The following is a 13,625-nucleotide window of genomic DNA, read 5'->3' on the forward strand; positions in this document are numbered from 1 at the left end:
GCCAGCAGTCAGGAGGGGAGACACTGAGCAAGCAGGCTGATGGCGGGGGTAACTGACCTCTTCACACGAAGCCAGGGGCCACGCCCCTAATAAATGGGTGGCCGGGGGAAAAAGATCTGTCCCCTGACAAAGAGGGATGACAAAGAAAACCTGTGTGTGTCCCCCTGAGCTCAAGGGAGAGAAGAAAAAGCATGAGAGTCTCCTAGAATCTATGGCCTTGCATCTGGATGAGGTTTGACGGGGCTGGTGACAGCCGGGGGCTACCCGCCAGAGCCGTCTTAAAGGTACCTTGGAGGGGCGGGCCCCCCCAAGCCAGGCCAGGTGTCCACAGGTAACTCCCGGCTGGAAATAAACTCAAGATCTCGATGACACGGTGCACAAGGAAACAGGCCACCAGGAGGAAAGGACAGCACACATGACAAAACTCCCGAGAGCTTGAGCCAAGAAACTCTTGGAAAGAGCCTGTCCCGTGCATTTGCTCAGGGTAGTCAAAGGGATACGGGAAAGCAAGACTGAAACAAGATGTTATAAGAGCCAGCTGCCTTCTAGGAAGCTGGCGTCCCGGGCATGGGACGGGGCTCAGTGGTCCCAGCTTCCTGGGCACCCCCCCTAGGTGCGTGAGGGGACAGGACCACGCAGTCTCACTGTCGATTCCCCCGCCGTCCTTCCTCGACGGACCGCAGTCTGTGGAAAGGTCCCAGCCGACTCCAGGGCCCGGGGAGCCTGCTGAGCTGGGGTCCCGGAGTCCCTGGGGTTCTCAGGTTCTGTGACCCCCCCCCCCCCCCCGAGACTGTCTGCAAAACTCCTTTTGCCTTTGGCCGGGGGGAGGGGTTCTCTGAAAGGTGAAGGTGGGGCATGAGCATGGCCCACTGGAACAGAGCATCCGCGGTGCCCGAACATTTGGAGGAGGGAGAGCGTTGTTTGCGTACGAAACTACGCACGGCTCTGTTACGGACGAAGGTGAAACCCTTGTGCCTTCTGTAGATGAGGCGGGAGGCTTCGGCCATCTCAAGGTGACGGGACCTCATTGGGTCCCCAGCAAACCTGAGGATGCCCTCCTCCCTCTCCCCTGCAGTTAGCAGAGCCTGAGGACCCTGTTCCAGACGCCGTGTCCTCGGATTAAGCCCGTCCACAGGAACACCGAGGATGCTGCTCTGCTTGTCACACGGGGACCCCTGTATGAGGGCTCCTAGAAGGTCATCCCTTGGGTCTCATTACCAGGAAAACCTGTGCTCTCATCTTAAGGGTTTGCTCGAGTCCAACATCACTCCATATCTCACAGGTACACCGGACCTCCTGGCAGGTTTTTTTTCGTTTTTTTTTTTTTTAAATCTGGGTGCGTCTGGATGATGATTCTAGAACAACACTACGCCAGGTATCACCTTAGGAGCATTTTTCATAGAGCCAAGCTCGCCCAAGGGAGGGGCGCATACAATCACATCATCAACATCCACTCTCCTGCAGGTAGCAGCATTCCTGCCTTACAGACGGGCTGAGGAAGCTGTTCCTGGTGAGGCCATGTTCCCCCCGGGGCACACAGGGAGTCGGGGAGAGCAGCGGGGCACTTCCCCAGGTGGCCCCGCAGCAGGGGAGCGGTAACGATCTGGCTCCCTTCCTGGGGCTGGAGGGGGCGGGTTGGGGAGGCTAGAGACTCCAGATTCCACTTCCAGAGGAGTCTGGAGGGAAGGAACCTTCTCCCACGGCTCCCCTCCTCACACACCCGTCTAGGGCTCCCACACTCCCCTTGTCCATTGACGTGGTTTAACTGGCACAAGGTGTCTAAGAAAGGCATTTAGCCAAAACCACCTGGCCCTCCTCTCCTACAAGAAAGGCCCTTTCAACACCGTAGAAGCAGGAGGAAACCAGAGTCAGGCTTCCCAGGGAAGGACGCCGGGCCGCCCTGTTCCAACATCGCCTCCCAGGCCCTCCTCGCTCCGCTGTTTCCCACAGGAAGCCATGCGCAAGGGCTCCATTTTACAGGTGGGGAGACCGAGGCCTCAGGCAGGGGTGGGACACACGGGCCACCCACCAGCAGGACTGTCCTGACGTGTGGGGAAACGGAGGAGGACTTGCTGAGGTCCCACCGGGTGGCCGGGCACCCACCTCCCTCCCTCGCGGGGCCGCCCTACCAGTAAGAATTCCCGCCCGGTTTTCCGGGGAGCAGGCTGCAGGGCACGGGGCACTGGCCAGCCCTGGATGCCGGAGGCAGTGGGTGGAGGACGGTGATTGCCCCGGGGAGTCCTGAAGAGCCCTCAGCAGCTGTGACATTTTAAACAGGCCTGGAAGGGGGAGCTTGCCCAGCGGTGGGGCGATTGGTGGGCCACACCGTCAGTAGGGGCCGGCCTTGCGCTCAGCAGCTCCACCCGCCCAACATAATCTCCCAGCAGCTCCCCCTGAGAGGCTGTGGTGGGGGGAGGTGACCCTAGGGGCCTCGTGAAGGCTTTCAGGGGCCCCTGAAGCCAGGGGAGGGTGAAGGGCGTTCCAAGGGATGCAGTGTGGTGAAAAGGGACCCAACCAGACCAGACGGGCAGTCTGGATGCTGGGGGGGGGGGGGGGGGGGGGCGGGGAGGGCAGAGTGGGCGCCATGCTGCTGGCCTTGGGGTGCGTGAAGATTTCAGAACTCTGGAGTCCGTGGGTTAGCTCTGCTCCCCTCTGGTTCCACCATCACCAGCCCTGAAAACGTGCGCATGTCACGTGGGGGTGATGCCAGGACCACACGGGGCGGTAGAAATGGCGGAAAGGGTCACAGATGTGACCTTTGGGCATCCCCTCCCACTGCGATGCTGAGATGAGGCCAGGGCCACAGCTCAGACTCTGTGAGCACTGGGGTGGGGGGTGGGGGGTCCACGTGGCTCGCCTAGCTGAAAAAGCCCCAGGCCCTGTCCCCAGCCTGCCCCTCTGACCCAGGCCCTCCTGGACCTGTGTCAATTTGGGAACCCCTTGTCTGTGGGCAGGTCTCACGGCTGGCCTCAGACCCAGGCTCTCTGGGGCCCCAAGGGCACTGATGCAGTCACCCCAGCCCTGGTCTCCCGCTGCTCATCTGCTGTCCTTTGAGCCTCAGTCTCTTGATCCGTAAGACAGGAAACCGGGGAACGGCAGGAGCCCCCTCCCCACCTGCCCTCTCGCGCGCTCTCCTCCTCTGGGTGCTGGGCATGGGGGGACGGCTCTGCCCCGTCGCCCTGCCTGGTCCCCAAGGGGGCCCTCGTTCCGGTCTTCGTGGTTTCTGGTTTTGCATAACCAGGGCTCTGGCTCTTTCTCTGTGGTTCCCAGTGTGGGTGGCAGATAACGTGGGGACGGAGGTGAGATATCTGCACCCGGGAACTGAGGCTGCCCGGGGACCTTGGGGCACCTTCAACCTCAACGATTTCCCCAGACCGGAGGGACAGGTGACAGGAAGGGGTCTTGGGGGCCCCGGACCACAGGGATGAGACAAGAGGGTGGGGTTGTAAGCTCCCAGCCCCTTGCAGGTACCCCCAGGCTGTCAGCTCTGGCGATATCTGAGGGGAGAGGAAAAGCGGGGTCAGGAGCCTCCTGAACAAATGAAAGTCAAGGTCAACATTCTGATGAAAGGCGCTGTCCTTGGAGGCCGGGCACGGTTCACGTGCACATACCTGGCCTTCCCTCTATCTGGAAAGACCTTCCTCTAAGCCTGGCTTGGTTGGTCAACTCCTATTCATCCTGCAAAACCCTGCCCGGGGTGACCTCCCCCAGCAAAGTCTTCTCCACGGGCCCCACCCCCCTGCCTGTGCGAGTGCATCTGGGGGACGGCACTGCCCAGGCTTCCCGCCACCACGGGCACATTCCCCAGGAGGTTGAGAGTGAGATCCCTCACTCCTGAGGACATGCTCCTTCCGGACTCTTTCCTTAGCTGGCTCCTGTGGCCATAAGTACTATGTAGGATGCACCACACGTGGGGTCTGGCTCCACAGCATTCCCGGGTGGGCGGGCCCCTAACAGCCTCAGTCTGCACTGAGGACACAGGGCCGTGAGGGCAAAGCCATGAGCCGTCTACTCCTCCCTCCTTTTCGTTCAGAGACAACCTCTTGAGAACCTAGCGCATGCCAGGCCCTGAGCTAAGTGCTGGAGCTGAACCTGGCCTTGGCCAAGTCTTTCACCCCGGGCCAGCCTCGGTGTCTATTTGGCCATCATAACTGCTCTGGGAGGGAGACACAATGCTGGGGGGCAGGGAGGAGTCCCCATTTTACAACGGGAGGCCTGCACTGGGCATACTGCAGCGTCTAGAGCCCAGCATCTGAAACTGCATCCAGGGGGCCCGGCCCACCCCACCTTGTCTGTCCAGCTGCAAATGGGGGAAGGGGACCCTCACCGTCTCCTGGTGGAGGGAGGGAAGGGTGGCGGGCTCTGAATGGGGCCTGGACAGCCCTCTTCCTCCTCCCTCCTCTCCTCTTGTCCCCCACTGCCCACGGCACCTGTTAGCAAACAGGCAGGAAAGAGTCGTCTGACTCCAGACATTCTCAGCCCCCGACCATCCAACGCCAGGGCCCGCAGTCTCCTGGAGGGCCTCCTTGGCCTTGGGGCCCACAGACCAAGGGGATGGCCTCCGACGTTGACGGTCAGCATGGAGGCCTTTTCTCTTCACGCTCACCTGTGCTGGCCCCACCCCCTCAGTGACTCGGTGGGCAGATGCGTTCCCTGCCTGCCTCGGCGGCAGGGGCCCGCTGCTCTCAGGGCTCTCTCTGGGTGACCTCGTGAAATCAAACTCATTTCCCTTTGGAAATGAGTTCCATCTGGCCTCGAACCTGTGGGTTCACTCCGTCCCCGAGATGGCTCCCGTCCCCTAACCAGCCACCCTGGGTGATGCTCTGACCACAGACTACAGAACCAGTCCTGGCAAGGACTCAGCATGATGAGCTTTAAGATTCGTTCTATGAACGAGTGGTGACTGATGTCACTTTCTAATCCCCTCTCTGCAGATGACACAGTGGAGGCCCCGGAGGCTCAGGGACAAGCAAGGGGTACAAAAAAGATGCTCCAAGTTGGGCTCCGGGGACAAACAGACCTGGGCTCAATGTATACCTGTGACTCGGCCTCCATTTCCCCATTCTGTGAAATGGGGACACAGCAGTGCCTGCCTCACAAGGTTGGGTGAGGATCTCATGGGTTCCTCCGTGCAAAGTGCCTCCCCCAGTGGCAGCCTAGTGGGTGGAGCGTTCAGGGCTCAGGGGGTGCAGGGGGTGATGCTCTTGGGGTGGGGGGCACCCGTCCCCATCACTCAGGATCCAGTCCAGCCCTCTCCTTCAGGGTCGCCCCATCCCTCCGTCACCTTTCCCCGGGACTCTAGCCACACAGCACTCGCTGGCCTAGCACACCTGCCTCCCCGGCAAACCCACCCTCCAGCAAGGTGCCAGCTATGCAAGGCTGGGGCGGGCGTCCCCGGGGCCTCCCTCTGTGATAGCTCCATCACACCTTGGGTCTGTGTCCCATCAGCCTCCCTCATCAGACTACATCATGCCAGTCTGATGGAGAGCCAGACCCAGCAGGCAGGAGCTGTGTCTTCATGGCATTTGCCTCCCAGGGTTTAACACAGGCCTCTCAACACACGTGCAAAGCCACCGAATGAACACCCATGAACACGCCCGGCCACCTGCCTGCTTCCCTCGGTCAAATAAACGCTGGGTTTGCAGAATGGACGTGGGGCCTGACAGACGGGGTGAGTCGCTTGGGGTCGCACGGCTCCAAGAGGAGGGACTCTGGCCGGGAGGCCGGCTCTCCTGACCCCCAGGGTTCTGCAATGCCGCCCCATCCCCGGCACCGCCTGTCTCTCTCCTGGCCCCAGAAATCCTGACTGTCCAGCTGAACATCCATTGTGTGTGAAGGTCAGGAAAATGGAGGCCCCGTCTGCAGACTGTAAACGCACTGAGTTTCTGCACAGAGCACACCTTACAGCTGTTCTCCTGTCCCTTACCACATGTTTCTAAAACCCCACCTTGCCCCGGGGGGGGTGGGGTGGGGCGGGGGATGCAGAGCAGCCTAGAAGGCTTCCTGGAGGAGGAGGGCCTTGAAGAACCAACAGAAGCCCTTGGTGAAGGTGAAGACAGACAGGAAAAGAATTCCGGGCAGAGGAACCCAGGAAAGGCGGAGAGCAACTAGGCATATACAATCTGACCTGCGTGCATGCGCACGCAGTGAGGGGCGACGCCGGCCCGGGGCCACGTGTCACCTGGCTCCCTCTTTTAGCCGTGGTGGCGAGCCTGGCTCGCCAGAGCTTCCCTTCAGAACTCCACGGACAGACGGCTCGGCCAGGCCCCCGGGCACCAGCTTCTGGTTACTCCCCGGGAGAGCCGACCGCAAAGCCTGCTGGGGCCTCTCTGGAAACCAGACCTGGTCCAAAGGCCAGTGAACGCCTATCCGGCCGATGTGCACATGTGACGAAGGACAAGGACACAGGCGTGATCCTCACTGGAGAAGGCAGAGTTTACCCCCAATTCGCCAGCGGGCACGAGGCTCAGAGACGCGGAGCGAGCTGCCCGGTTCACCCAGCAGGTGCGTGAGCAGAAGAGCTGGCCCAGGTGCTGAACCCAGCCCTCTCCGGTTCCACACCCCCCACCCCGTCCCCGGGGCGTTAGTGTCCCCCCACCGGTCCACGGACCTAGGACGCTGGCCTCTGGGCAGCGCACCCAGAAGACGTTTTATGAATGAGTGAACAAAAGAATCTGAAATCCTTGGTCTTTCTCCCCCCACCACCCGCCAGCAGGAAGGAGCCATCTGCCACTGTGTTTTGTCGTTGCTGTTACTCTGAAAATCAAAAGCACAAACCCAGAGTCACAGCTCCGTGTCGCATCAGGTCGGACAGACACCCCAGCGCCTGATGCCAGGCTGGAGCTCCGTTTGGCCTCGCGGGCGGACAGACGAGGACCAAAATCCCACTCAGCCACCAGCCCCTGGAGACCTGACCCACTGCACCCCCTCCCCCCCACGCCCCTGCTCTGAGCCTTGGTGTTCCCACCACCGAATGGAGGTGCCAGGGGACCCACCTACCTTGCTGGCTGCTGTGAGGACTAAGGAGAAGGGACCCTGCAGGGGTGAGTGCAGGGGGGATCCCGGCCCGCTGGCCTCCTCTGCCTGTGACCTTGGCCGCTGGGGAGGCTCTGGAACCCTCTGCACTAACTGCGCCCGATGCCCTGGTCCTGTGGGCAGCTGAATGGCTTACCCATTATGAGGCACCCACACGGCCAAAGGGCAGAGGGGCCAGCGAGGGCGCGGGCAGGTGGCTCACTGGGCTCCCCCGTGACTCAGCAGGACCCAGGGAGGCTGCTGGTGTAGGGGTGGGAGCTGCCCCTGGCCATACCCTGTGCAGGGAAGCCCAGCTGCCGCTGTTCCTGATAAATATTTTATCACTGCTCACAGAGCGGTCCCCGGGAAGGCACCCCTTCCTGCCCGGACAGGAGGACGTGGCTGGGTCGGGTGCGGGGTGGGGTCAGGAGCCCAGATGCCTAGCTCATTCAGGTCAGCACAGCTCAGCCAATGCCCCCTGAGTCCCACCCACACTCTGCCCCACGCCGTGCTGGGTGCTGGGCTCAGCCCTGCCCCGGGGACAGCACCCACGTTCCTCTCCACCACGCCCAGCGTACCGGCCCCCTGCCCTTTGGCCCAAACGGTCCATCCTGCTGGCCCAGTGACAGTGCTACCTCCTCCGGGAAGCATTCCTGATGCTCCCCTTCTTACTGTGTGACCTTGGGCAGGGCCGTCACACTCTCTGGGACTGTTTCTAAAATGGAAGGGATGACCCCCCCCCCCCCAGTCGTGGGGAACGAGGTGAAATTATACAAATGAAGGGTCTCCCAGCGCCTCGCCCACATGGGCACCTTCCATTTGGAGGGCGCTGAACATCAGGCATCCAGTCAATAAATATTACTGAGCGTGTCTCAGGGTGGGACACAGGGACATACGGAGCCTGGCCCCTGTTCGCAGGGGTCCGTGACTTTACTGGGGACACAGGACCTAAATAATAATACTCCTACTGCTAATAACAGCAGCCACAACCACACAACAGTAATAACAGCTGCCACGGTTCAAGCCCCTGTCAGATAGGCGACATCACATCCCCTCGTTTATGTCCCCAGGAGCCCTGTGCCATGCGGTTCTTACCCCCATTTCATAACAGAGCGGAAGCCACAGCTCCCCGTCTCTCCATCCTTGGGCCTCCCAGCACCCCTAACCCAGCATGGTCAAAGCCAAGCTGGGGGTCTTCTCCCAGCCTTCCCTCTCCACGCTGAGTCTACTGTCCCAAGGATCACCCGCCCCCTACTGAAGTCTGAGACCGAAAATCCTGGGGACTCTTAAGGTAGTGAGCTCCCTGTCACAGGAGATAATCAAGCAGGGGCATCATGCCTATCATCAATAAGTGGCCTCACTGGCTGGCTTTCGGTCCATCTCACTCAGACCCAAAGGCCTGACCAGCTGTGTGACCTTAGACAAGAGACTGACCTCTCTGTGCCTCGCCTTCCCCATCTGTACAACGGGCTCATACGATGGCCTCGGCGGGTGAAATGAGGGCAAATATGTGAACTCGCAAGCTGTCTTCCAAGTGCATCTCAAGGGCTGCCTGTCTGTTGACTATCATCAGTTCGTAGCTTTACCTTACCCCCCTCCCCCCAATCCCTTCCCGGGAACCAAGCAGGGTGGGAATCAAAATTTCCATTTCGCAGATTTGAAAAGTGAGGCACAGAGAATAACCCCTCAGACTCAAAGGGTCTGTGGCAGAACCAGAACCAGAGTGTGGGTCTTCTGGTGCTGAATGGGGGCCACCCTCCCAGCCTGGGTCCGCCCTCCCCACGGTCTTTCCTCCCGGGCTCTCTTCTGGGCTCCAGGCAGACTGGTTTTGCCGGAGAAAGTGCTTTGGCAACACACAGAAGGTTCTTAACCAGTTCAGCTGATGGCACAGAAAGCAAAGCCTTAAGAACCTTCCGGAAAATGAGCAAGACTTCTGCTGGGGTCAGAGGAGCCCCACTGTGGTAGCTCCTGATGGCGAGGTGCCTCGGTGACAGTCTCTCACCTTCAGGCAGGTAGCGGGATGGGGTGAACAGGGGGCAGGCGCACCACCGGCCAGAGACCCTAGGTTTGAGCCCCACCCCTCCCTCCTTGCTGCCCTCCTTGGTCTCTCGGCAACCACTTGGCCTCTCTGAGCCTCAGTTTGCCTGTCTGTTAATTGGGGATGACCACGATCACCTTCTGGGCTGGCTGGAAGGAGTGAATGGGGTGGTGCCTGGGGAGGTCTGTGCACAGGACCCGGCACATAGTAGGTGCTCAGGAAACAGCAGCCCCCCCTTTCTTTCCAGACAGAAGCCCACGCCCTGGGGTCAGAACTGAGGAGAGCAATATTCTGTGCTGAAACGAGCTGCATGCATTTTCCTGATGGTCCTTTCAGAAGGGACCTGGCCCCGGCGTCCCCACCCCCACCTGCCCCTGTGTGTAGACGGTCAGTGGCGACGGGACAGTGAATTCCACCTCTGTCCTCACTGCTGGCCCGGAGGGTACAGATGGGCACAAGCGTCAGCCGAAGGTTTCCCTGTGCCAGGCATCGAGTCCTCCCGTGACCCAGAGGCGGCCATCAACACCGACATCAACACCGACGCTGACAGTGACTCCATGGCACCTGAGCACTCTTCAGCACTGGCACAGGGCACTGTCCCCTCTCAGGGCCCTACACGAAGTCACAAGGCCCTTGCAACAACCCTCTGCGGTGAGTGCCACAACTGTCCCCAAGAAACGAAGGCAGACGGAGGTTAAGTGACTCACCAATGTCACCCAGCCGGGAGGGGTGGGGCCGGGACTCGAACCCAAGCAGCCTGGCTCCAGAGCGCATGGTTGTAATCACCTAAACAGTTTATGCCAATCTACATCATGCAAACGGCAGGACTGAAGCTCAGAGAGGCCAGGCAGGTTTCCCGTGGCCACACAGCTATTAAATGGTGCCGCCAGGATTTACAGCAGGTGGGCCTGACTCTGGGGTTCCCGGCCTTTGCAGCCCCTCTCTGGCCCTGGCTGGCTCCTCCTCCCAGCCCCCCAGAGCTGTGTCCGAGACTTAGGGATCCCTGAGTCACCAGAACTGTGCTCACAGACCTCAAAGTCCCCATCCCGCCGTGTGCTCCCCCCCTGAGATTCAGCGTTGAGACCTGTAAGAGGGATGTGGTTTAAAGGCAAAAAGAGGGTTATAGTGTCACCAAGGAAGTCACCTTCTCGTTCCACTAAACCCACATCGTCAAAGCAGTCCAAGAGTCGAAATGTGTATCTCCCGACTCTGACTTGGGGGATGGCTGGCCTTCCTCCGCAGGCAGCCCTGGGCCACCGTGCTTCAGGGTGAGTCCTGAAGCAGGGCATCCTGATCCTGCTGTGTGACCCTGAGGACCAGTGACACCACAGTCTGACCCTAGAGCTCCCCATCCAGATTGCGCCGGTGGCCTCCCCCTTTCTGTGTGGGTCTCTTTGCCTTAGTGGGGACCTCCTTGCCATCTGCCAGGCCTGGAGAAGGCCGGTGGGAGTAAGCGAGTGAATGAATGAATGAATGAATGAATGAATGACTTTTTCTGCCCCTCTATGGGTATCTTGGGAGCCTGCTCTCCTCACAGATGTCCCAGAAGATGATTTTGTTCATGTCTGTGAACGCCCAGCACTCGGGGCACGTGGAGAGGGCCCCAGTCTTTCTCCTTCCTTCTCCTCACCCCGGCCCCTCCTGGCTCCGCCGGGAGTCCCCCGGGGGACCCGGGTGTTATCTCCCAGGGCCTGCGTCGAGAAAGATCTGGCACCAGCAGCCCAGTCGGATCCCATAAAACGCTGCCTGACTCTGCCCAGGCAATTCTGCTTGACCATCCCCAGGCCTTTTAATCCATCCATTAGAAACAGAAAAATCCATTAGCTAACAAATGTTTCCGCACAGGCCGCTTTCCCTGCTTATGAGAAATTAAGTCCACGCGAATCTCCCCATCACCGGATAGTTAAACTCGCCGAAACACAGAGAGTGCCAACCCCTCTCACGACGTAGGCCATGTTCATGGTGGGCTTGTGATGTATCAGGCATTATGCCTCTTTGGCATCCCTGACCACCTGTAAGCAGTGGGCAATATTATGATTTCCAGTTTTCAGATGGAAAAACGGAGGCCCCGAGAGGCGGTGACTTGGGTAGGGCCACACAGACAGCCAGCGGTGGCCCTGGGGTGCCGACCCAGGTCTGCCTGACTCCAGAGCCCCCCCTCTGCCCCCACAGTTTCAGCAAGCAGCTCAGAATCCCAGACCATTTGGCGGGAAGGACCCTTGGGAGGCCATAACCTGCGGACCGATGGGGACTTGGCCTCAGAGAGGGGGAGCGCCTTGCTCAGGGACACAGCGAGACCACGCCCTTGGGTTGCGTTGCTCTTGGGTCCCCCCCCCCCCCCCGCTGCCTACCGGCCAGAGGGAACTACGTGCCCTCATCCAAAGCCACCACACATCGGTGTTCACACTTGTATGTGTGCAGGGCGGGGGAGGGGATGAGTTGTGAGCTATGGATTCCTGGTGCCCCCATCAGAGGTCAGGACGAGAGCCCAGGAACTGGCATGTTATCAAGCACTGTCGCTGAAGGGGACAACCTGGTGGTCCCAGAGCCCCTAGCTTACCCCTCCAGGAAGGGTTCTCAGGCTGGGCCTGGTGCAGGAGGAGGTCTGAGGGCCACAGGGAGCCCCCCGCCCCCTCCAGACGCAGTCCAGGGAGTGGTGTTTGGGATCCCGGGGAAACTCCGGCACAGCCAGGCTTTCTCCAAAAGCATCACGAATCACCTGCACAGCAATGGCCACTCCACGCATCCTGCCGGCAGCTGCCCGTGGTTCTCACTGCTGCCCCACGGCTCGGGTGGGGCAATGGAGGCCACCCACAGGAAGCGGCCTGACGGGGCAGGGCCAACACCACACCCCGTGATCCCCCCCACCCCAGGCGCCAGGGACTCTGCCCAAGCACAGCCAGTTCTCCCCTACCTTGGCTCCATTGGAAACAATCTTAGAAAGCGTCAGGCCCCGCTCCTGTGAACAGGGTCCAGGGCACGGTCTGATTTTGCCAGAGGCCCAGACTCAGAGCCAGGCAGGTCTGCCCCTGTGCTGTCTCTCACGGGATGGGAGGGGGGCTCCCCTATGTGCTCCCGCCCCGGGGTCTCTGCGCTCAGATGTGTCTACTTCCCAGACCGACCCTCCCCCCCCCCCCCCCGCCCCCCACGCTCTGCACGGCCAGCTCCCCGCAGGAAGGTGGCGGGAGGCCCAGGCCAGAGGCCAGAGGGGTGGGGCCCCAGGCTGAAACAGGACAGGGCTGGGAAAGGAGGTGCCTCCCTCCCTCTACCGTCTTCCTTTGCTCTATTAAGGGGGGCACTGTAAAGGGAGGGGAAGGGCTGCCGTGGGGCGGGGGCAGCGTTGGGAAGGAAGATCAGGAAGCAGGGCAGCTGGACGCCCAGCTGGACGGATGCGCAGAGACCCACCCACAGAGACCGAGAGAAAGTCAGAGATGGAGACGAGAAGGGGGCGGGGCGCGACGGGGGAGGTGGGGGGGGGGTAGCGGCGAGGGGGAGAGACCCCGAGAGAGGAGCGGGGAGGTCCGGGGGTACCGGTAGTGGGTGAGGCTGGAGCCCCCTGCCGGGGGCCGCCCAACCCCTGTCCCATCCCCTGTCCCCGCACCCGGCGTGACGCGCGCGCGCGCGCGCACACACACACACACACACACACCGCGACGCCGGCCCCGGCCACCCGCAGGGGCGCGCGGGCACCCCCCCCACCCCGAACCCCCCGGGCCCCTCCTCCCGCGGGGCCTCCGGGACCCGCCGCCGCCGCTCACCTTGGTCCCCGCGCCGCCGCCGCCGCCGCCGCTGCCTCCGCGCAGAGCTGGAGCCCGGGCCGGGGGAGGGGGCCGCGGAGGCCCCGCCCCGCCCCGCCTCCGGGCGCGCGCAGGGGCGCTGGACGCGGTCACGGCCACCGCCGCCCGGGCCGGCCGCTGCCGGGAGACCCGCGGGAGGAGGCGCCCCGAGGCCGCTGGTGGCGGGTGGGGGGGGGGGGGTGAGGGGGTGGGGGGGTGGGTTGGTGGCAGGGGTTCGCCCCAGCTGGGAGCCGGGGGTGGGGTGGGGTGGGCCGGGGCGCCCTCCGCGGACCCCCCCACCCCGGTGCGCTGCGCGGGCTGTAGGCGGTGCCCGGCCGGGGCTGGGGCGCTCCGGGCCACCCAGGAACCCACCCCTCGGCGGTCCCTAAACGCCCGCCGAGCGCCCTCTCCTCGAGCCTAGGCCTGTGCGCGGCGCTGCGGACCGGGCGGAAAACCCAGACGCTCAGATCCAGTCCCTGCCCTGGGGCTCGGGGTCTGCCGGCTGGCCGAGGGGGCAGGGACGGGGGCTGACAAATGTGTTGCAGCACCTGCACTCCGCGGGGCTCTGGTTCTCCAAGGGTGGCCCCACCTGCTCCGTGGGGGTCACGTGTGAGCAATGCACCTTCTCAGGCCCCACCCCAGACTTAGAGGATCCAGGGCTGGGGCCTAAAACCAGGGTGTTGACAAGCTCCGCAGGTGATTCCCAAGCTCGGGGGAAGTTTGAGAAGCGCTGTCCTGATTGAAATATCCAGCGGCCCAGGCGCCAAAGCCCAGAGGACTGACGACCGGGGTCTTTT

At 61.9% G+C, this 13,625-nt stretch overlaps 1 protein-coding gene across 2 annotated transcripts in view; it reads right to left on the minus strand.

Annotated features, from left to right (window-relative positions):
• PRR5 (proline rich 5) overlaps window positions 1–12,930 on the minus strand; it is a 50,300-nt gene extending 37,370 nt beyond the window's left edge. The window contains exon 1 of one of the 2 annotated variants that reach the window (XM_058741055.1): window positions 12,811–12,930. The gene's annotated coding sequence lies outside the window, so the exon portion shown is untranslated. Of the gene's footprint in view, window positions 1–6,999; window positions 7,244–12,810 lie in introns of those variants that run through there. The other variant, XM_058741054.1, reaches the window with a different exon arrangement.
• Window positions 12,931–13,625: the final 695 nt, after the last annotated feature.

This window comes from Neofelis nebulosa, chromosome 8, assembly GCF_028018385.1.
Source record: "Neofelis nebulosa isolate mNeoNeb1 chromosome 8, mNeoNeb1.pri, whole genome shotgun sequence".
Taxonomy (NCBI): domain Eukaryota; kingdom Metazoa; phylum Chordata; class Mammalia; order Carnivora; family Felidae; genus Neofelis; species Neofelis nebulosa.